Source organism: Ranitomeya variabilis, chromosome 7 (assembly GCF_051348905.1).
Source record: "Ranitomeya variabilis isolate aRanVar5 chromosome 7, aRanVar5.hap1, whole genome shotgun sequence".
NCBI classification, from domain to species: Eukaryota; Metazoa; Chordata; class Amphibia; order Anura; family Dendrobatidae; genus Ranitomeya; species Ranitomeya variabilis.
In genome coordinates, this window is record NC_135238.1 from 195,723,609 (window position 1) to 195,748,366 (window position 24,758).

Consider the following 24,758-nt stretch of genomic DNA (forward strand, 5'->3'; position numbering starts at 1 on the left):
ATCTGTGAAAAGCCGGTAATTCAGTTGCCGGCTTTTCATTTCTCCTGCCTAAACCCGACAGGATATGAGACATGGTTTACATACAGTAAAACATCTCATATCCCCATTTTTTTTGCATATTCCACACTACTAATGTTAGTAGTGTGTGTATGCAAAATTTGGGCGCTGTAGCTGCTAAAATAAAGGGTTAAATGGCGGAACAAATTGGCGTGGGCTCCCGCGCAATTTTCTCCGCCAGAGTGGTAAAGCCAGTGACTGAGGGCAGATATTAATAGCCAGGAGAGGGTCCATGGTTATTGGCCCCCCCGTGGCTAAAAACATCTGCCCCCAGCCACCCCAGAAAAGGCACATCTGGAAGATGCGCCTATTCTGGCACTTGGCCACTCTCTTCCCAGTCCCGTGTAGCGGTGGGATATGAGGTAATGAAGGGTTAATGTCACCTTGCTATTGTAAGGTAACATTAAGCCAGATTAATAATGGAGAGGCGTCAATTATGACACCTATCCATTATTAATCCAATTGTTTGAAAGGGTTAAAAAACACACACACACATGATTTAAAAGTATTTTAATGAAATAAACACAGCGGTTGTTTTAATATTTTATTGCTCTCTCTATCCATTTGCAGACCCTCGCTTGGCAAAACAATAAATGCACAAGATACATACCCTCTGTTGAACCGTCACGTCCCACGAGGTAATCCATCTGAAGGGGTTAAAATAATTTACAAGCAGGAGCCCTGCTAATGCAGCAGTGTGCTCGTGCTTGTAATTCCCCGGCGAATGAAGGAAATGTAGGTCATTGACCTACATTTCCTTCAGTCGCGGTGATGCGCCCCCTGCTGGATGTCCTCATATGACCTGGAGCGTGAGAAAAAGTTCCCAGGCTGCAGCTCATGAGAACATCCAGCAGGGGCGCATCACCGCGACTCAATGTAAGTATAGATCACTCTGCTTTCCTTTCAGCACCCGGGGATTACAGGCACGAGCGAGTGGTTTAGCGCAGCTCATGCCTGTAATATTAGTTAACCCCTTCAGATGGATTACCTCGTGGGACGTGATAGGACATCAGAAGGTATGTATATTGTGTGTTTCTTATTTTGCCAAGCGAGGGTGTTCCTGATGGATTGAGAGAGCAATAAAATACTAAAACAACCTGTTTGTTTCTTTCATTAAAATACTTTTTAATCATGTGTGTGTGTGTGTTTTTTAACCCTTTCAGACAATTGGATTAATAATGGATAGGTGTCATAATTGACGCCTCTCCATTATTAATCTGGCTTAATGTCACCTTACAATAGCAAGGTGGCATTAACCCTTCATTACCCCATAGCCCACCGCTACAGGGAGTGGGAAGAGAGTGGCCAAGTGCCAGAATAGGCGCATCTTCCAGATGTGCCTTTTCTGGGGTGGCTGGGGGCAGATGTTTGTAGCCGGGGGGGGGGGGGGGGGGCAATAACCATAGACCCTCTCCTGGCTACTAATATCTGCCGTCAGTCACTGGCTTTACCATTCTGGCGGAGAAAATTGCGCGGGAGCCCACGCCAATTTTTTCCGCCATTTAACCCTTTATTTTAGCAGCTACAGCGCTGAAATTTTGCACATACACACTACTAACATTAGTAGTGTGGAATATGCAAAAAAAAGGGGATATGAGATGGTTTACTATATGTAAACCATGTCTCATATCCTGTCGGGTTTGTGCAGGAGAAATGAAAAGCCGGCAATTGAATTACCGACTTTTCACTAACACCGCTGCGTATTTCTCGCAAGTCACTGCTGGTCCGTGTGGAATCCGTATTTTTCTCGCCCCCATAGACTTTCATTGGCGATTTTTTTGCGCAATACGCTGACAAACGCAGCATGCTGCGATTTTGTACGGCCGTAGAACGCCGTATATTACGGATCCGTAATATACGGCTGATAGGACTAGACCCATTGAGAATCATTGTGCCGTATGTTATGCGAGTTTTACGCACGTAGTTTCTGCGCTCTTACGTCCGTAATTACGTCAGTTATTAATCAGGTGATATCATAGACCTAATGGAAAAGAGAAGAATTATCTGGGTAGAAAGGCAAAATGAGCAATTGTACGTACACAGTGCTATATAATATGAAGTAAATTGCAAGAATTACAGTAACAGAATTGGAGCACTCACCCAGATCCTTCTTGATGTGCCGTTTTTATTCCATAGTAGAAGATGACAGTCCATTAGGCTCTTTCACGTTCATGTCTCCCCTGCCACCTGCACACCACACTTTAATATGATGTGATGTCATCTTCTACTATGGAATAAAAACTGTACATCAAGAGATCTGGGTGAGTTCTCCAATTCTGTTAATTCTTGCGATTTACATTGATGTTATCTATGTGAATGCACCACCCCACAGAGATCCTAAGGAGATGTATTGAGGTGCTGGTTTGTTTTAGGCCTCTTTCACACTTCAGTCTTTTTGTTTCCGTCGAAATCCGTCATTTTGTGAAAAAAAAACGGATCCAGCAAATGTTGCTGCTGGATCCGTTTTTTTTCTCATAGACTTGTATTAGCGACGGATTGTGACGGATGGCCTTCCGTTTCATCCGTCGTTTGACTGATCCGTCGTAAAGTCCATGTCCGTCTGCCGGAGACAACGGACATAGAAACTTTTTTGTGTACGGTGAAAAGTCGGACAGCAATGGATCCAGCTGCATCCGTCGTTGGCTATAATGGAAGCCTATGGGCGCAGGATCCGTCGATGTCCGTCAAAAGATAGAATCCAGCGACGTATTCCATTTTTTGAAATTGAGCATGGGAAGAAAGTCTCTCTCGCTCTCCAGAATTGTGTTCCTCTAAATTCCGGCAGCAACTGCTTTAACGGATCCGTCAAAAAAATGGATCGAGTGCATCAGTTTTTTACAATCTGCACAGGATCCGTCTTTCCAACACTTTGACGGATTGTGACTGATTCTAAAAAATTGATGTGTGAAAGAGGCCTAATACGGCCTAATTCCAGCAACTGGCCCCTAATTCTTACTTTACAGCTGCATAATATGATGACTACAATATTTTAAAGGGAACCTGTCAGCAGGATTTTGCACAGTAACCGACACACAGTGTCAGGTCGGCGCCGTTATACTGATTATTCATCCATAATTTCCCTCAGGATCAATAAAGTGTATCATATCATATCGTATTACAATGATACCTTAGTTGATGAAATCCGTCTTGTGGTTGTTGTTTAATCTTTATTTGCAGTTTTGCGTTAATGATATGCTCGTGCTGCGGAGTGGCCTGTGGGGGGTCTTCATGTGGTGCTCTGATTACATATTCATCTGTATGGCTTATGACAGGTCACTGATCCCCTAGTTTACATAACATATTATATATATCTTGGAAAAAAAAACGTCTGCAGGCAGACGCCGGCGGTGTCACCTGCGCTGCAGCCTGATCGCATATGTAATGAATTATATACACATTTGTTTGATGTAATCCTGAAGCTCCTAAAAAATAAAAATCAGTTTCAAAATGGTACCCGCCGCACCTTTCGCAGTAGCAGCTATCGGTGTTCATAGAGGTGATAGCTGCTTGTGCGCAGGCGCCAGTAGCGCCATCTTGCTAGAGAACAAAAAAAATGTCCTCCTCGAAGATGGCGCTGCTGGCACCTGCGCAGTAGCAGCTGTCGGCGCCATTTTTTTTTTCTCTAGCAAGATGGCGCCACTGGCAACTGCACAATAGCAGCTATCTGATCAGTAATAGCTGCTACTGTGCAGGTGTGGCACGTGCCATTTTCAGTTGGATTTTTTTAAGAACTTAAGGATTACATCAAACAAATGTGTATATAATTCATTACATAAGCGGTCAGGCTGCAACGCAGGTGACACCGCCGGTGCCTGCCTGCAGAAGGTTTTGTTTTCAAGATATATATACTGTAACATTCATTATGTAAAATAGGGGGCAGATCACTGACCAGTCAGTAGCCATACAGACGAATACCAAATCCGGTCACCACATGAAGACCCCCCACAGGCCGCCCCAGAGCATGAGCATATCATTAACTCAAAACTGAAAATAAAGATTAAACAACAACCGCAAGACGGATTTCATCAACCAAGGTATCATTGTAATCAGTATAATGGCACCAACCTGACACTGTCTGTGGGGTACTGTGCACAATCCTGCTGACAGGTTCCTTTTAAGAGGACAAAAATGTTGATGGGAGGAGTGAATCTTAAACTGTCCAGGCCCCGGCCACTATCAGAAGATGGCCAGCTCCGCAAGTGAGAACTTCCTCTGGCGTCCAACTACACCGAGAACAGCTGATCGGCAGGGCTGCCGGGTGTTAGACCCCAGCCAATAAGACATTCATGGCCTACTTAAAGGTATGTGCCCACGTTGCAGATCTGCAGCTGTGGGTCCGCAGCAGTTTCCCATGAGTTTACATTACAATGTAAACCTATGGGAAACAAAAAACGCTGTGCACATGCTGCGGAAAAAAACGCGCGGAAACGCAGCGTTTACATTCTGCAGCATGTCACTTCTTTCTGCGGATTCCGCAGCGGTTTTACAGCTGCTCCTATAGAAAACCGCAGTTGTAAAACCGCAGTGAAATCTGTAGAAAATCCGCGGTAAATCTGCAGCAGAAACGTAGAATTTTTGCTCTGCAGATTTATCAAATCCGCTGTGGAAAAATCCGCAGTGGACCATTCTACGTGTGCACATAGCCTTAAGGATAGGTCATCGATGAAAAAGTAGTGTACCACCTCTTTAAGTCGGAAAATACTTTGGCAGGGTGGAGGCTGGCTCTTCTTTGGGTTTATTATAATGTAGCTGTCACTATGCGACATGTTTCTGGGCCTGTTGCCGCACAGTATCTGATGGTACATCTGAATAAATGCTTTAGATCACGTCCACATTTATCTCCCACTCATTGCTTCATGCTTCATTGATATAAAAGTAGTGTTATACCAGAAAGCAGCTGCCATGAACATAAGAAAATAAAGATTATTTTGGACTCAAATCTAACATCTCTATCACTGATGAGATGGTGGCGGATTATGACCCGGACGGGTGTTCTCATCCATTTCCATAAATTTGATAGTAAATACAATGACGATAACTGACAGCCACTAACAGGGCAGACTGGTGCCGTTCTGTGTATTCATTTCAAGCTTCAGTGTTTTAGCTTTTCTCTGAGCATTTATCCAGTTATCTGAACCCAGACAGTCTGAAGCTCAGCTATATGTGAATGCAAATTTGCATTGATATATTTGTGATTTAAAAAAAATCACTTTTCAGGAAATGAGATGTATGAAAAGCAAGCCAAACACATAGACAAGTAGATATAGATTGTTGGATAAATGTATCTTTCCTTATTAGTTCAGGCTCAATCAGTATATATGCTAACTGTTCTCTTAACTCCTAGTCATACATGGAGCTAGTTCTCCATTTATGTCATTTTTCCCCTCTTCCAGATTGCTCAATTCATCATTTACTTAGATATAGAGTCAGCTACATCTCACCCAAGTGCTGTTTTCACAGCTACACTGCTCAATGCTGCTTCCGTTGTGTGTGCGTGTGTTACACAGACAGGAAAGCAGGAATTCCCCATTCCTCAGATTTTTATATAGTGCTAACACATACCGCAGCGCTTTACAGTTTGTTTGTTTTTGGCACACATTATCATTGCTGTCTCCGATGTGACTCATAATCTAAATTCCCTATCTGTATGTCTTTGGACTGTGGGAGGAAACCGGAGTACCTGGAGGAAACCCATGCAAACACGGGGAGAAGCATGGTGGGATTTGGACCCAGGACTCCAGAGCTGTAAGGCTGCAGTGCTAACCACTGAGCCTCCGTGCTGCCCTATGCAGCTCTTTTTTTTACGTTTTTTTTTAACAGAATTCCAATGGTTGAACATGAGAAATGTAGGTTTACTCCTAAGTAGATGGCTTGAGCCGCTTATCCCAGTGATTGGCGGCAGCGGTCACGTGCACTGTAGTTGCAATGTCACTGCGGCAGCCTGTAAACACATCACTGGGGAGCATTATGGAGAGACTGCGCTGGAGAAGGGGCCAGAAGGTAAGCATCTGTTATTTTTAAGCCAGAGAAGATTATGGGCTCAAGAAAAGTTATTCATGAAAAACTGCTTTAATACATTTCTGAAAGTGTTTTTCCACGGCTCGAACAACACCGTCTCAATTATTATATTTCCCCATGTAAAATAAATAAACTACCCAGCTTTGGTGCCAGTGCCAGGCTTCCTGGGGATAACGTGACATGACAATGACATGCAAGCCCCAGGAGACCTGGCGCCGGCACTAAAAGTGAGTACGAACTGTACCGGTGACTACAGGCTGAGCTTTTGCATGCTGTTATAATGTCACATGAGCTAATGGGCCACTTCACTATCACTTCCTTCAGACAAAACTCACATCTCGAAAAAGTGAGAACTACTGCTCTCACTTCCTCTAAATATCAGATCCGAAGGAAGTGAAATATTGGTGGCCACCGATTAGCTGCAGGGCTCACTTGACATAAAAATGTCACATGAGCCCCGGGAGAATGAGGGCAACTGCAGAGATGAGTACATGCTGTTTTTATTTTACAAGGGTGAAAATAGTAACAAAGAAGTGGTTGTCCGAGTAGTGGACAACCCTTCTAAGTGTCCCTGCTCTGTTATATAAACTATGTAGGAATTCAGTAAGCATCAGTCCTTCTTGGGGATTTAATTATTAGGAGAGAATAGTTGGAGCTCGAGCCATACAAGTGCCATAATAGAAATATTTTGGTGACTAAGAGGTTTTGTCTTATGTGTGTTATGTAATTCATGGATTAAAAGCTGAGTGAAAAAAATGTTCTTATTAACCTTTTTATGAGAGTGAAGAAATTCCTAATTAATGTTGATCTCGGAATTGCTCATCAAGACAAATCTTTTGTATTTCTGACTTTGCTAAATCTAAGAATTAACCTTCTTCTCCGAATTATTTTTTCACTGTTCAACCTTTCGTGGGGGATGTTTGTAGCTATAAACCCTTTGTGACTTATCACAACTCTTCCACTAGGCTCCTCAGGTTCAGAAATGAATACTTCTTGTGTTGTGTAACAGTATATGCGCTCACAGGTCAACGGCTTGTCTTGGAGGACAAAGGATGCTACATTTTCTAATTACAAAATCACTATGTAATTTAATAGAACACTTCCACAGTGTGACTTTGGAGAAAATGAATGTTACTCTAATTGAAGGGATTTTTTTGGGCAGCACTTGCCATTCTTTTCATTCAGATATAGGCAGAAATTGGCTCAGGGTCGATTTATCCTAATGGTGTTCTGGTAATTTGGAACACAATGGATGGATGATTGATGCATTTTTCTTCTACTGCCAGCAATGCAGTAACATCAGAATGAGAAATGTTCATTTCTGGAGCCAAAGAACAATGAGGCAGTGGAAAGCTAGTCCATCTGTTGGCCTTCATTTTCATTTTGGAAATTAGGAGACAAAACACTTTGTGGATATATTTCTCATAAGGACACCTGTTCTGTGCTAAAAGGGATTGTTTTATCAAAGCAATCATTTTCATATTGAAGTGACCAATAGAGTTGAGTGACTTTCATTTTTTTAAGATCGAGTCGGGTTTTGTGAAACCCGATTTTGTCCAGAGTCGAGTCGAGTGCAGTCGGCCGATTATCGCTAAAAGTCGGGGATCGACCGAAACACGAAACCCAATGCAAGTCAATGGGGAAGCATAGTCGGCAGTGAGTGGAGGCCAGGAAAACACCTACAGTGCCCATTTTAATGCCAAAAACATCCATTCTTGTTTCTGAAGCTTGTCAATCTTAATTAACTTTATAATAATAGTTGGGCATAGGGAATTGGGGGTCATTTGGCAAAAGTTGTGGGGGGAGTAGGGCCGGCTCAAGTTTTTCGTGGGCCCAGGAAATGCGGACTACGTCACGGCGGTGTTGCAGGGAAAGGTAAGTATTTCAACGTTGCAAGTGCTGTGATCCTGAGCAAGCAGGGGGGGCCCACTCGTTCGCATTGGCACTGGCACAGGGCCCCTCAAAGTACAGCGATGTGTGTTTGCATGGCGGGGGCGCCTCCCACCAGCAGCGACACTTTTGCGTACTCTGAGGGGCCCTGTGCCAGTGACATCGCCAACGAGTATGCCCCCCCACCTGATGAAGGAACCTGCACTTTCATCTGCACCTTCCTCTCTGTCCCTGTGTAAGGTGGTATAACATGCGGGAAGGGGAACCTTACTTTCAGCAGGGTCAGATTCTGGCTGTGTAGAGTATAAGGGGAATGTAGTGGTCTAGGTCAATGTACCAGCAGACTCATCTAGCAGTGGCTGGGCAATGGGCAGGATGAGGAGGAAACAGATATAGGGCCAAAGAATAAAGTAGGCTAAATGCAGTTCAAAATTGGTAACAGGACTAAACAGGCGGCATTGCTTTGTTCAGTGGAGTAGCAAACCCAAGAGCAGCAGACACTGTTTCAAGGGCATAACCACACTAGTAGGCCAAATGCAGTTTAATATCTGATAGTATAGGGCGAAAGCCAGAATGTGGAAGCTCAGCTTTGTTCAGTTGAGGACAACACCAGGCAGGGGCAGACAGACACCTTTAGTAGGCCGGAACAGCCAATTGCATTTTTAAAAATGGTAATTTGGAACAGAAGGTAGAAGCTCAGCTTTATTCAGTTGAGGACAACACCAGGCAGGGGCAGACAGACACCTTTAGTAGGCCGGAACAGCCAATTGCATTTTTAAAAATGGTAATTTGGAACTGAAGGTTGAAGCTCAGCTTTATTCAGTTGAGGACAACACCAGGCAGGGGCAGACATTCACCTTTAGTAGGCCGGAACAGCCAATTGCATTTTTAAAAATGGTAATTTGGAACAGAAGGTTGAAGCTCAGCTTTATTCAGTTGAGGACAACACCAGGCAGGGGCAGACAGACACCTTTAGTAGGCCGGAACAGCCAATTTTTTAAAAAAACAGCAGTTAGTAAGAGGCAGAAGGTAGAAGCTCAGCTTTATTCAGTTGAGGACAACACCAGGCAGGGGCAGACAGACACCTTTAGTAGGCCGGAACAGCCAATTGCATTTTTAAAAATGGTAATTTGGAACAGAAGGTAGAAGCTCAGCTTTATTCAGTTGAGGACAACACCAGGCAGGGGCAGACAGACACCTTTAGTAGGCCGGAACAGCCAATTGCTTTTTTAAAAATGGTAATTTGGAACAGAAGGTTGAAGCTCAGCTTTATTCAGTTGAGGACAACACCAGGCAGGGGCAGACATTCACCTTTAGTAGGCCGGAACAGCCAATTGCTTTTTTAAAAATGGTAATTTGGAACAGAAGGTTGAAGCTCAGCTTTATTCAGTTGAGGACAACACCAGGCAGGGGCAGACATTCACCTTTAGTAGGCCGGAACAGCCAATTGCATTTTTAAAAATGGTAATTTGGAACAGAAGGTTGAAGCTCAGCTTTATTCAGTTGAGGACAACACCAGGCAGGGGCAGACAGACACCTTTAGTAGGCCGGAACAGCCAATTTTTTAAAAAAACAGCAGTTAGTAAGAGGCAGAAGGTAGAAGCTCAGCTTTATTCAGTTGAGGACAACACCAGGCAGGGGCAGACAGACACCTTTAGTAGGCCGGAACAGCCAATTGCATTTTTAAAAATGGTAATTTGGAACAGAAGGTAGAAGCTCAGCTTTATTCAGTTGAGGACAACACCAGGCAGGGGCAGACATTCACCTTTAGTAGGCCGGAACAGCCAATTGCATTTTTAAAAATGGTAATTTGGAACAGAAGGTTGAAGCTCAGCTTTATTCAGTTGAGGACAACACCAGGCAGGGGCAGACATTCACCTTTAGTAGGCCGGAACAGCCAATTGCTTTTTTAAAAATGGTAATTTGGAACAGAAGGTTGAAGCTCAGCTTTATTCAGTTGAGGACAACACCAGGCAGGGGCAGACATTCACCTTTAGTAGGCCGGAACAGCCAATTGCATTTTTAAAAATGGTAATTTGGAACAGAAGGTTGAAGCTCAGCTTTATTCAGTTGAGGACAACACCAGGCAGGGGCAGACATTCACCTTTAGTAGGCCGGAACAGCCAATTGCATTTTTAAAAATGGTAATTTGGAACAGAAGGTAGAAGCTCAGCTTTATTCAGTTGAGGACAACACCAGGCAGGGGCAGACAGACACCTTTAGTAGGCCGGAACAGCCAATTTTTTAAAAAAACAGCAGTTAGTAAGAGGCAGAAGGTAGAAGCTCAGCTTTATTCAGTTGAGGACAACACCAGGCAGGGGCAGACAGACACCTTTAGTAGGCCGGAACAGCCAATTGCATTTTTAAAAATGGTAATTTGGAACAGAAGGTAGAAGCTCAGCTTTATTCAGTTGAGGACAACACCAGGCAGGGGCAGACAGACACCTTTAGTAGGCCGGAACAGCCAATTGCATTTTTAAAAATGGTAATTTGGAACAGAAGGTTGAAGCTCAGCTTTATTCAGTTGAGGACAACACCAGGCAGGGGCAGACATTCACCTTTAGTAGGCCGGAACAGCCAATTGCTTTTTTAAAAATGGTAATTTGGAACAGAAGGTTGAAGCTCAGCTTTATTCAGTTGAGGACAACACCAGGCAGGGGCAGACATTCACCTTTAGTAGGCCGGAACAGCCAATTGCATTTTTAAAAATGGTAATTTGGAACAGAAGGTTGAAGCTCAGCTTTATTCAGTTGAGGACAACACCAGGCAGGGGCAGACATTCACCTTTAGTAGGCCGGAACAGCCAATTGCATTTTTAAAAATGGTAATTTGGAACAGAAGGTAGAAGCTCAGCTTTATTCAGTTGAGGACAACACCAGGCAGGGGCAGACAGACACCTTTAGTAGGCCGGAACAGCCAATTGCTTTTTTAAAAATGGTAATTTGGAACAGAAGGTTGAAGCTCAGCTTTATTCAGTTGAGGACAACACCAGGCAGGGGCAGACAGACACCTTTAGTAGGCCGGAACAGCCAATTGCTTTTTTAAAAATGGTAATTTGGAACTGAAGGTTGAAGCTCAGCTTTATTCAGTTGCAGCTTCTTGGCAATAATATAAAGAAGACGAGACAGGACAACACTCGTTGGATGCCATATCTGTGTTTTCACTGGAAAAAAAACTGTCAGTTAACTACTTGTAGGAGAAAGTTTTTGTAGCTGGAGGCCACTTTTTGTATTGTACCAGTTTTCTGTTGTATGTTTGGAACTGAAGGTTGAAGCTCAGCTTTATTCAGTTGAGGACAACACCAGGCAGGGGCAGACACCTTTAGAAGGACGGAACAGCCAATTTTTTTAAAAACAGCAGTTAATCAGAGCCAGAAGGTAGAAGCTCAGCTTTATTCAGTTGAGGACAACTTGAATTAGGGACTGCAGACAGACTTTGCAGGCTGTCCCCTGTGTGGACCATGCATCCAATACATTAACCCATTTAGCCACAAAGGACACGTAACCTTCCGTGGCCAGGCCTACAGGTCCATGTGTCTGTTGTCAGGTATACCTTTGGACTGACAAATTGACAGAATGCAAGGACAATGCGGTCTTTAACATGCAGGTGGAGGGGTGGGATGGCTTTTCTCGCAAAAGAATTGTCAACTGGGTAGCTCATAGCGTGGTATATCGTAGTTCATCCTGGCTTTATTAATATTAAATTAAATAAAAAAATAGGCTCTAGGCACTTTATTATTGGTTCCAGGGGTACACGGGCAGCAGTGGTCAGGTGAGTGGAGGCCTAGTGGAAGGAGGGACCTTAGACAGGCTTCGAAGGCCTAACATAATAAAATGGGCTGGCTGTAGGCACTTTAAAATTGGTTCCAGGGGTACACGGGCAGCAGTGGTCTGGTCAGTGGAGGCCTAGTGGAAGGAGGGACCGCAGACAGGCTTCGAAGGCCTAAAATAACAAACAATAGGCTCATGGCAGTTTTACAGCGGTTACATGGATACACGGGCAGCTTGGTGGTGAGCGGAGGAGTATTTAAAGTAGGGACCGCAGACAGGCTATCAAAGGCCTAAAATAACAAACAATAGGCTCATGGCAGTTTTACAGCGGTTACATGGATACACGGGCAGCTTGGTGGTGAGTGGAGGAGTATTTAAAGTAGGGACCGCAGACAGGCTATCAAAGGCCTAAAATAACAAACAATAGGCTCATGGCAGCTTTACAGCGGTTACATGGATACACAGGCAGCTTGGTGGTGAGTGGAGGAGTATTTAAAGTAGGGACCGCAGACAGGCTATCAAAGGCCTAAAATAACAAACAATAGGCTCATGGCAGTTTTACAGCGGTTACATGGATACACGGGCAGGCAGCTTGGTGGTGAGTGGAGGAGTATTTAAAGTAGGGACCGCAGACAGGCTATCAAAGGCCTAAAATAACAAACAATAGGCTCATGGCAGTTTTACAGCGGTTACATGGATACACGGGCAGGCAGCTTGGTGGTGAGTGGAGGAGTATTTAAAGTAGGGACCGCAGACAGGCTATCAAAGGCCTAAAATAACAAACAATAGGCTCATGGCAGTTTTACAGCGGTTACATGGATACACGGGCAGGCAGCTGGTGATGAGTGGAGGAGTATTTAAAGTAGGGACCGCAGACAGGCTATCAAAGGCCTAAAATAACAAACAATAGGCTCATGGCTGTTTTACAGCGGTTACATGGATACACGGGCAGCTTGGTGGTGAGTGGAGGAGTATTTAAAGTAGGGACCGCAGACAGGCTATCAAAGGCCTAAAATAACAAACAATAGGCTCATGGCAGTTTTACAGCGGTTACATGGATACACGGGCAGGCAGCTGGTGATGAGTGGAGGAGTATTTAAAGTAGGGACCGCAGACAGGCTATCAAAGGCCTAAAATAACAAACAATAGGCTCATGGCTGTTTTACAGCGGTTACATGGATACACGGGCAGCTTGGTGGTGAGTGGAGGAGTATTTAAAGTAGGGACCGCAGACAGGCTATCAAAGGCCTAAAATAACAAACAATAGGCTCATGGCAGTTTTACAGCGGTTACATGGATACACAGGCAGCTTGGTGGTGAGTGGAGGAGTATTTAAAGTAGGGACCGCAGACAGGCTATCAAAGGCCTAAAATAACAAACAATAGGCTCATGGCAGTTTTACAGCGGTTACATGGATACACGGGCAGGCAGCTAGGTGGTCAGTGGAGGAGTATTTAAAGTAGGGACCGCAGACAGGCTATCAAAGGCCTAAAGTAACAAACAATAGGCTCATGGCAGTTTTACAGCGGTTACATGGATACACGGGCAGGCAGCTTGGTGGTCAGTGGAGGAGTATTTAAAGTAGGGACCGCAGACAGGCTATCAAAGGCCTAAAATAACAAACAATAGGCTCATGGCAGTTTTACAGCGGTTACATGGATACACGGGCAGGCAGCTTGGTGGTCAGTGGAGGAGTATTTAAAGTAGGGACCGCAGACAGGCTATCAAAGGCCTAAAATAACAAACAATAGGCTCATGGCAGTTTTACAGCGGTTACATGGATACACGGGCAGGCAGCTTGGTGGTCAGTGGAGGAGTATTTAAAGTAGGGACCGCAGACAGGCTATCAAAGGCCTAAAATAACAAACAATAGGCTCATGGCAGCTTTACAGCGGTTACATGGATACACGGGCAGGCAGCTTGGTGGTCAGTGGAGGAGTATTTAAAGTAGGGACCGCAGACAGGCTATCAAAGGCCTAAAATAACAAACAATAGGCTTATGGCAGTTTTACAGCGGTTACATGGATACACGGGCAGGCAGCTTGGTGGTCAGTGGAGGAGTATTTAAAGTAGGGACCGCAGACAGGCTATCAAAGGCCTAAAATAACAAACAATAGGCTCATGGCAGTTTTACAGCGGTTACATGGATACACGGGCAGGCAGCTTGGTGGTCAGTGGAGGAGTATTTAAAGTAGGGACCGCAGACAGGCTATCAAAGGCCTAAAATAACAAACAATAGGCTCATGGCAGTTTTACAGCGGTTACATGGATACACGGGCAGGCAGCTTGGTGGTCAGTGGAGGAGTATTTAAAGTAGGGACCGCAGACAGGCTATCAAAGGCCTAAAATAACAAACAATAGGCTCATGGCAGCTTTACAGTGGTTACATGGATACACAGGCAGCTTGGTGGTGAGTGGAGGAGTATTTAAAGTAGGGACCGCAGACAGGCTATCAAAGGCCTAAAATAACAAACAATAGGCTCATGGCAGCTTTACAGCGGTTACATGGATACACAGGCAGCTTGGTGGTGAGTGGAGGAGTAGTGCAAGGAGTGTCTGTCCCAGTACTCCCAAAATATAAATAGATGTTAATGTCTCGCAAAACAACCAAAACAAAAAAAAAGGTGGCATACTTAGGTACAGGGGTGGGCTCATCTACTGAGTTTCTGACATAGTAATTTGGCAGTAACTATTTAATGGTGCCAATATAGGACACAGACACAGACTACTTTAAGTTGCATCATAGATGTCTACAAATTTGTATTGTCAGTGCCAGACATTGAATGATGTCAGCGAATAGACTAAAGATTGGTGGAGCTGTGCGACATAATTTTGCACGTGGTAGAGCACATTTTGAGCTGGGGTAGGGGGGAACTCTCTTGAGGCCGGTGGGACCGCCCCAGGGCCCCTCATGTTACAACGGTGTGTCTGACGTTGGGTGCGCACCACCACCGCCAGAGACACTACATTGTACTATGAGGGACCCAGTAGCAATGCCGTCAACCAAAAGCGAGCACACCCACCTCTTCAGACAAACAGCAGTCTCACGGGTGCTTGCGCCAAGTCGCGATACCACGGCCCCGTGTGGGGAGTTTTGCCATTTAGGGAGGTGTAAACATGTCGTATGCTGTACAATCAGCTGCAGCAAATTAGACATTAGAAAAGTAATTCACAGGCAAGAGCTTTTCATAGGAAAGCTAGGTGTCGGCCGGGCAAGGTGGGGCAAAAGATTTCGAAATCCAGTTGTGGTTCATTTTAATGAATGTTAGATCGTCAACATTTTGGGTAGCCAGACGAGTCCTTTTTTCGGTTAATATTGAACCTGCAGCACTGAATACTCTTTCTGATAGGACACTTGCTGCCGGGCAAGCAAGCTCCTGCAATGCATATTCTGCCAATTCTGGCCAGGTGTCTAATTTGGAGGCCCAGTAATCAAATGGGAATGACGGTTGAGGGAGAACATCGATAAGGGATGAAAAATAGTTAGTAACCATACTGGACAAATGTTGTCTCCTGTCACTTTCAATTGATGCAGCAGTACCTGTCCTGTCTGCGGTCATAGCAAAATCACTCCACAACCTGGTCAGAAAACCCCTCTGTCCAACGCCACTTCTGATGTGTGCACCCCTAACACTCCTAGTCTGCTGCCCCCTGGAGCTCGTGTGAGAACGATCACGTGCGCTGTGTGCTGGGAATGCCTGAAGCAAACGGTCAACAAGAGTTGATTGTTTGGTTGCTAATATTAGTTCCAAGTTCTCATGTGGCATAATATTTTGCAATTTGCCTTTATAGCGTGGATCAAGGAGGCAGGCCAACCAGTAATCGTCATCGTTCATCATTTTCGTTATGCGTGTGTCCCTTTTTAGGATACGTAAGGCATAATCCGCCATGTGGGCCAAAGTTCCAGTTGTCAAATCTCCGGTTGTGATTGGTTGAGGGGCAGTTGCAGGCAAATCTACGTCACTTGTGTCCCTCAAAAAACCAGAACCCGGCCGTGACACGCAACCAATTTCCTGTGCCCCCGGGAAAGGTTCGGCATTAAAAATATACTCATCCCCATCATCCTCCTCGTCCTCCACCTCCTCTTCGCCCGCTACCTCGTCCTGTACACTGCCCTGACCAGACAATGGCTGACTGTCATCAAGGCTTTCCTCTTCCTCTGGTGCAGACGCCTGCTCCTTTATGTGCGTCAAACTTTTCATCAGCAGACGCATTAGGGGGATGCTCATGCTTATTACGGCGTTGTCTGCACTAACCAGCCGTGTGCATTCCTCAAAACACTGAAGGACTTGACACATGTCTTGTATCTTAGACCACTGCACACCTGACAACTCCATGTCTGCCATCCTACTGCCTGCCCGTGTATCCTCCCACAAATAAATAACAGCACGCCTCTGTTCGCACAGTCTCTGAAGCATGTGCAGTGTTGAGTTCCACCTTGTTGCAACGTCTATGATTAGGCGATGCTGGGGAAGGTTCAAAGACCGCTGATAGGTCTGCATACGGCTGGCGTGTACAGGCGAACGTCGGATATGTGAGCAAAGTGCACGCTGTTGTGAATTTGGATTCTGGGCTCCCCCGGTGGCTACTGGTGGAATTGAACTGGTGTCTTCATCTTCTCTGTTCACCTGTTCCCATCAAGTTGTGGGAGTCGCTATATAACCTTGCTTCTCTGTTAGTTGCTTGCCGGTCAACAATGTTATCAGAAGCCTCTCTGTGCTTGTTCCTGCTCCTAGACAACTACTAGATAAGTTGGACTCTTGTCCATGTTTGTTTTTGCATTTTTGTTCCAGTTCACAGCTGTAGTTTCGTTACTGTGTCTGGAAAGCTCTTGTGAACAGGAATTGCCACTCTGGTGTTATGAGTTAATGCCAGAGTTTTAAAGTAATTTCTGGATGGTGTTTTGATAGGGTTTTCAGCTGACCATGAAAGTGTCCTTTCTGTCTTCTGCTATGTAGTAAGTGGACCTCAAATTTGCTAAACCTATTTTCATACTACGTTTGTTATTTCATCTTAACTCACCGCCAATACATGTGGGGGGCCTCTGTCTCCTTTCGGGGTATTTCTCTAGAGGTGAGCTAGGACTAATATTTTCCTCTGCTAGCTTTATTTAGTCCTCCGGCTGGTGCTGGGCATCTAGAATCAACGTAGGCATGCTACCCGGCCACTGCTAGTTGTGCGTTAGGTTTAGTTCATGGTCAGCTCAGTTTCCATCTTCCAAGAGCTAGTTCCTATATATGCTTATGCTATGTTCTCTTGCCATTGAGATCATGACAGTTTGACCGGCCAACAAAGTGTTAATTGTTTGGGCTGAAGCAGGAGATAGAGAAGTGTTTAAGGGAAATTTTTTTTTTTTTTTTTTTTCCCTTCAGAGTTTTGCTGCCTAGCCCTTAATTGCTGTCTAGCTGCTTCTTACCTCCTCTTAACCCTTGAATGGCTCTGTGTCCACCTGTTTGTAATGGATCTTCAGAGTGTAACTGCAGGTTTGAATAATCTCGCCACGAAAGTACAAAAATTGCAAGATTTTGTTTGTCATGCACCTGTATCTGAGCCGAGAATTCCTTTGCCGGAATTTTTCTCGGGGAATAGATCCGGGTTTCAGAATTTTCGAAATAATTGCAAATTATTTTTGTCCCTGAAATCTCGCTCTGCTGGAGACCCTGCACAGCAGGTCAGGATTGTGATTTCCTTGCTCCGGGGCGACCCTCAAGACTGGGCTTTTTCATTGACACCAGGGGATCCTGCGTTGCTCAATGTGGATGCGTTTTTTCTGGCCTTGGGGTTGCTTTATGACGAACCTCATTTGGAGCTTCAGGCAGAAAAAACTTTGATGTCCCTATCTCAGGGGCAAGATGAAGCGGAAATTTACTGCCAAAGATTCCGTAAATGGTCTGTGCTTACTCAGTGGAATGAGTGCGCCCTGGCGGCGACTTTCAGAGAGGGTCTCTCTGATGCCATTAAGGATGTTATGGTGGGGTTCCCTGTGCCTGCGGGTCTGAATGAGTCCATGACAATGGCTATTCAGATCGATAGGCGTCTGCGGGAGCGCAAACCAGTGCACCATCTGGCGGTTTCCACTGAGAGGTCGCCAGAGAGTATGCAGTGTGATAGAATTCTGTCCCGAAGCGAGCGGCAGAATTTTAGACGGAAAAATGGGTTGTGTTTCTATTGTGGTGATTCTACTCATGTTATATCAGCATGCTCTAAGCGCACTAAAAAGCTTGGTAAATCTGTTTCCATTTGCACCTTACCGTCTAAGTTTATTCTATCTGTGACCCTGATTTGCTCTTTGTCATCTATTACCACGGACGCCTATGTCGACTCTGGCGCCGCTTTGAGTCTTATGGATTGGTCCTTTGCCAAACGCTGTGGGTATGATTTAGAGCCTTTGGAGACTCCTATTCCTCTGAAGGGGATTGACTCCACCCCATTGGCTAATAATAAACCACAATACTGGACACAAGTAACTATGCGTATTAATCCGGATCACCAGGAGATTATTCGCTTTCTGGTGCTGTATAATCTACATGATGATTTGGTGCTAGGATTGCCTTGGCTGCAATCTCACAACCCAGTCCTCGACTGGAGAGCTATGTCTGTGTTGAGCTGGGGATGTAAGGGGGCTCATGGGGATGTACCTGTGGTTTCCATTTCATCATCTATTCCCTCTGAAATTCCTGAGTTCCTGTCTGACTATCGTGACGTCTTTGAAGAATCCAAGCTTGGTTCGTTACCTCCGCACCGAGAGTGCGATTGTGCCATAGATTTAATCCCGGGTAGTAAATACCCAAAGGGTCGTTTATTTAATCTGTCTGTGCCTGAACATGCTGCTATGCGAGAATATATAAAGGAGTCCTTGGAAAAGGGACATATTCGTTCATCGTCATCTCCCTTAGGAGCCGGTTTTTTCTTTGTGTCAAAAAAAGACGGCTCTTTGAGACCATGTATTGATTATCGGCTTTTGAATAAAATCACTGTTAAATATCAATACCCATTGCCGTTGCTGACGGATTTGTTTGCTCGCATAAAGGGGGCCAAGTGGTTCTCTAAGATTGACCTTCGGGGGGCGTATAATTTGGTGCGAATCAGGCAGGGGGATGAGTGGAAAACCGCATTTAATACGCCCGAGGGCCACTTTGAGTATTTAGTGATGCCTTTTGGTCTTTCAAATGCTCCGTCAGTTTTCCAGTCCTTTATGCATGATATTTTTCGCGATTATTTGGATAAATTTATGATTGTGTATCTGGATGATATTCTGATTTTTTCAGATGACTGGGACTCTCATGTCCAGCAAGTCAGGAGGGTTTTTCAGGTTTTGCGGTCTAATTCTTTGTGTGTGAAGGGTTCTAAGTGTGTTTTTGGGGTACAGAGGATTTCCTTTTTGGGATATATTTTTTCCCCCTCTTCCATTGAAATGGATCCTGTCAAGGTTCAAGCCATTTGTGATTGGACGCAGCCCTCTTCTCTTAAGAGTCTTCAGAAATTTTTGGGCTTTGCTAACTTTTATCGTCGATTTATTGCTGGTTTTTCGGATATTGCTAAGCCATTGACCGATTTGACTAAGAAGGGTGCTGATGTTGCTGATTGGTCCCCTGATGCTGTGGAGGCCTTTCGGGAGCTTAAGCGCCGTTTTTCCTCTGCCCCTGTGTTGCGTCAGCCTGATGTTGCTCTACCTTTTCAGGTTGAGGTCGACGCTTCTGAGATCGGAGCTGGGGCAGTGTTGTCGCAGAAAAGTTCTGACTGCTCCGTGATGAGGCCTTGTGCCTTCTTTTCCCGTAAATTTTCGCCCGCTGAGCGGAATTATGATGTTGGGAATCGGGAGCTTTTGGCCATGAAGTGGGCTTTTGAGGAGTGGCGCCATTGGCTTGAGGGGGCCAGACATCAGGTGGTGGTATTGACTGACCACAAAAATTTGATTTATCTTGAGACCGCCAGGCGCCTGAATCCTAGACAGGCGCGCTGGTCATTATTTTTCTCTCGGTTTAATTTTGTGGTGTCATACCTACCGGGTTCTAAGAATGTTAAGGCGGATGCCCTTTCTAGGAGTTTTGAGCCTGACTCGCCTGGTAACTCTGAGCCCACAGGTATCCTTAAGGATGGAGTGGTATTGTCAGCCGTTTCTCCAGACCTGCGGCGGGCCTTGCAGGAGTTTCAGGCGGATAGACCTGATCGTTGCCCACCTGATAAACTGTTTGTTCCTGATGATTGGACCAGTAGAGTCATCTCTGAGGTTCATTCTTCTGCGTTGGCAGGTCATCCTGGCATTTTTGGTACCAGGGATTTGGTGGCAAGGTCCTTCTGGTGGCCTTCCCTGTCACGAGATGTGCGAGGCTTTGTGCAGTCTTGTGACGTTTGTGCTCGGGCCAAGCCTTGTTGTTCTCGGGCTAGTGGATTATTGTTGCCCTTGCCTATTCCTAAGAGGCCTTGGACGCACATCTCGATGGATTTTATTTCAGATCTGCCGGTTTCTCAGAAGATGTCTGTCATCTGGGTGGTGTGTGACCGTTTTTCTAAGATGGTCCATTTGGTTCCTCTGCCCAAGTTGCCTTCTTCTTCCGAGTTGGTTCCTCTGTTTTTTCAAAATGTTGTTCGTTTGCATGGTATTCCTGAGAATATCATTTCTGACAGAGGGACCCAATTCGTGTCTAGATTTTGGCGGGCATTCTGTGCTAGGATGGGCATAGATTTATCTTTTTCGTCCGCTTTCCATCCTCAGACGAATGGCCAGACCGAGCGGACTAATCAGACCCTGGAGACATATCTGAGGTGTTTTGTGTCTGCTGACCAGGATGATTGGGTTGCTTTTTTGCCATTGGCGGAGTTCGCTCTCAATAATCGGGCCAGCTCTGCCACTTTGGTGTCCCCGTTTTTCTGTAATTCGGGGTTTCATCCTCGATTTTCCTCTGGTCAGGTGGAATCTTCGGATTGTCCTGGAGTGGATGCTGTGGTGGAGAGATTGCATCAGATCTGGGGGCAGGTGGTGGACAATTTGAGGTTGTCCCAGGAGAAGACTCAGCTTTTTGCCAACCGCCACCGTCGTGTTGGTCCTCGGCTTTGTGTTGGGGATTTGGTGTGGTTGTCTTCTCGTTTTGTCCCTATGAGGGTCTCTTCTCCTAAGTTTAAGCCTCGGTTCATCGGCCCGTATAAGATATTGGAGATCCTTAACCCTGTTTCCTTCCGTTTGGACCTCCCTGCATCCTTTTCTATTCATAACGTTTTTCATCGGTCATTATTGCGCAGGTATGAGGTACCGGTTGTGCCTTCCGTTGAGCCTCCTGCTCCGGTGTTGGTTGAGGGTGAGTTGGAGTACGTTGTGGAGAAAATCTTAGACTCCCGTGTTTCCAGACGGAGACTCCAGTATCTGGTCAAGTGGAAGGGATACGGCCAGGAGGATAATTCTTGGGTGAATGCATCTGATGTTCATGCCTCTGATCTGGTTCGTGCCTTTCATAGGGCCCATCCTGATCGCCCTGGTGGTTCTGGTGAGGGTTCGGTGCCCCCTCCTTGAGGGGGGGGTACTGTTGTGAATTTGGATTCTGGGCTCCCCCGGTGGCTACTGGTGGAATTGAACTGGTGTCTTCATCTTCTCTGTTCACCTGTTCCCATCAAGTTGTGGGAGTCGCTATATAACCTTGCTTCTCTGTTAGTTGCTTGCCGGTCAACAATGTTATCAGAAGCCTCTCTGTGCTTGTTCCTGCTCCTAGACAACTACTAGATAAGTTGGACTCTTGTCCATGTTTGTTTTTGCATTTTTGTTCCAGTTCACAGCTGTAGTTTCGTTACTGTGTCTGGAAAGCTCTTGTGAACAGGAATTGCCACTCTGGTGTTATGAGTTAATGCCAGAGTTTTAAAGTAATTTCTGGATGGTGTTTTGATAGGGTTTTCAGCTGACCATGAAAGTGTCCTTTCTGTCTTCTGCTATGTAGTAAGTGGACCTCAAATTTGCTAAACCTATTTTCATACTACGTTTGTTATTTCATCTTAACTCACCGCCAATACATGTGGGGGGCCTCTGTCTCCTTTCGGGGTATTTCTCTAGAGGTGAGCTAGGACTAATATTTTCCTCTGCTAGCTTTATTTAGTCCTCCGGCTGGTGCTGGGCATCTAGAATCAACGTAGGCATGCTACCCGGCCACTGCTAGTTGTGCGTTAGGTTTAGTTCATGGTCAGCTCAGTTTCCATCTTCCAAGAGCTAGTTCCTATATATGCTGATGCTATGTTCTCTTGCCATTGAGATCATGACAGCACGCACTTTGAGGAGCAGGTCGGAGAACCCAGGATAAGTTTTCAATAAGCACTGCACCACCAGGTTTAAGGTGTGAGCCAGGCAAGGAATGTGTTTCAGTTGGGAAAGGGAGATGGCAGCCATGAAATTCCTTCCGTTATCACTCACTACCTTGCCTGCCTCAAGATCTACTGTGCCCAGCCACGACTGCGTTTCTTGTTGCAAGAACTCGGATAGAACTTCTGCGGTGTGTCTGTTGTCGCCCAAACACTTCATAGCCAATACAGCCTGCTGACGCTTGGCAGTAGCTGGCCCATAATGGGACAACTGGTGTGCAACAGTGTCATCTGCCGATGGAGTGGTTGGCAGACTGCGTTCTGTGGAAGAGCTGTAGCTTCTGCAGGAGGACGAGGAGGAGGAGGAGGAGGGGGTGCGAACGCCTACAGCCAACTGTTTCCTAGACCGTGGGCTAGGCACAACTGTCCCTAAATTGATGTCGCCTGTGGACCCTGCATCCACCACATTCACCCAGTGTGCCGTGATGGACACATAACGTCCCTGGCCATGCCTACTGGTCCATGCATCTGTAGTCAGGTGCACCTTTGTACTCACAGATTGCCTGAGTGCATGGACGATGCGCTGTTTAACATGCTGGTGCAGGGCTGGGATGGCTTTTCTGGAAAAAAAGTGTCGACTGGGTAGCTCGTATCGTGGTTCAGCGTACTCCATCAGGGCTTTGAAAGCTTCGCTTTCAACTAACCGGTAGGGCATCATCTCTAACGAGATTAGTCTAGCTATGTGGGCGTTAAAACCCTGTGTACGCGGATGCGAGGATAAGTACTTCCTTTTTCTAACCAGAGTCTCATGTAGGGTGAGCTGGACTGGAGAGCTGGAGATCGTGGAACTTTCGGGTGTGCCGGTGTACATGGCAGACTGAGAGACGGTTGGAGACGGTATTGTTTCCGCCGGTGCCCTAGATGCAATATTTCCTCCTACAAAACTGGTGGTTCCCTGACCCTGACTGCTTTTGGCTGGCAAAGAAACCTGCACAGATACTGCCGGTGGTGCGGAAAATGGTGGCCTTACAGTGACGGAAGGGATGTTGCGTTGCTGACTAGCTTCATTGGCCGAGGGTGCTACAACCTTAAGGGACGTTTGGTAGTTAGTCCAGGCTTGAAAATGCATGGTGGTTAAGTGTCTATGCATGCAACTAGTATTTAGACTTTTCAGATTCTGACCTCTGCTTAAGCTAGTTGAACATTTTTGACAGATGACTTTGCGCTGATCAGTTGGATGTTGTTTAAAAAAATGCCAGACTGCACTCTTCCTAGACTCGGATCCCTTTTCAGGGATTGCAGACTGAGCTTTAACCGGATGGCCACGCTGTCCTCCAACAGGTTTTGGCTTTGACACGCGTTTTGGGCCAGATACGGGCCCGGCAGATGGAACCTGTTGCGATGTTGATGCCTGCTGCGGCCCCTCCTCCACCTCCGCTTCTGAACTACTGCCGCCTGCACCCTGTTCCCCCAATGGCTGCCAATCGGGGTCAATAACTGGGTCATCTATTACCTCCTCTTCGAGCTCGTGTGCAACTTCGTCTGTGTCACTGTGTCGGTCGGTGGTATAGCGTTCGTGGCGGGGCAACATAGTCTCATCAGGGTCTGATTGTGGATCTGTACCCTGAGAGGGCAATGTGGTGGTCTGAGTCAAAGGAGCAGCATAGTACTCTGGCTGTGGCTGTGCATCAGTGCACTCCATGTCAGAATATACTTGTAATGGGCATGGCCTGTTAAATGTTTCACTTTCTAAGCCAGGGACGGTATGTGTAAAGAGCTCCATGGAGTGACCCGTTGTGTCGCCTGCTGCATCCTTCTCTCTTGTTGTAGTTTTTGCTGAGGAGGACAAGGAAGCGACTTGTCCCTGACCGTGAACATCCACAAGCGACGCGCTGCTTTTACATTTACCATTTTCGGAAGAGGAGGCAAAAGAGCTAGAGGCTGAGTCTGCAATGTAAGCCAAAACTTGCTGTTGCTGCTCCGCCTTTAAAAGCGGTTTTCCTACTCCCAGAAAAGAGAGCGTTCGAGGCCTTGTGTAGCCTGACGACGAAACTGGCTCCACAGCTCCAGACTTAGGTGGAATATTTTTATCCCCACGACCACCTGATGCTCCACTACCACTACCATCATTACCAGCTGACAATGAACGCCCACGACGACCTCTTGCACCAGACTTCCTCATTGTTTTAAAATCTTAACCAAAGTAACTTTATTTGTTGCTGTCAAACAACTTACACGGTGAGCTATAACTTCAGTATGATTTCAATATCCCTTAACAGGTTGGTGAGACCACAAGGAAAATCAGGCACAATGTTACACACTCTGTTTTCTGTGGCACAAAATCACAGAGATGACACACACGCAGGACTGTCACTCAAGCACTAATGTCAATATTAATCTCCCACCTAATTTATTTTTTTTTTTTTTTCAGGGAGACTTTAGAAACCAAATAATATTAAAAAAACCAAAAAAATAAATAGGCTTTCTATGGCCCACTGAATGAGAGAGAGGTGGCACACCCAGGAGTCAAGACTGGCACACAAGCTGAAAGGGCAATATTACTCTCCCACTGTTTTTTTTTTTTTTTTTTTTTTTCAGGGAGACTTTAGAAACCAAATAATAAGAAAAAAAATAAATAAATAAATAGGCTTTCTATAGCCCACTGAATGAGAGATAGCACACACAGCAGTGGCACACAAGCCCTGACTGAGGCCAATATTTTTCTCCCACTGATTGATGTAG

At 45.6% G+C, this 24,758-nt stretch overlaps 1 protein-coding gene across 4 annotated transcripts in view; it reads left to right on the plus strand.

Annotated features, from left to right (window-relative positions):
* The window catches only part of ZNF385B (zinc finger protein 385B), a 782,871-nt gene that overhangs the window by 572,527 nt on the left and 185,586 nt on the right, over window positions 1-24,758 (plus strand). The window lies entirely within an intron of this gene.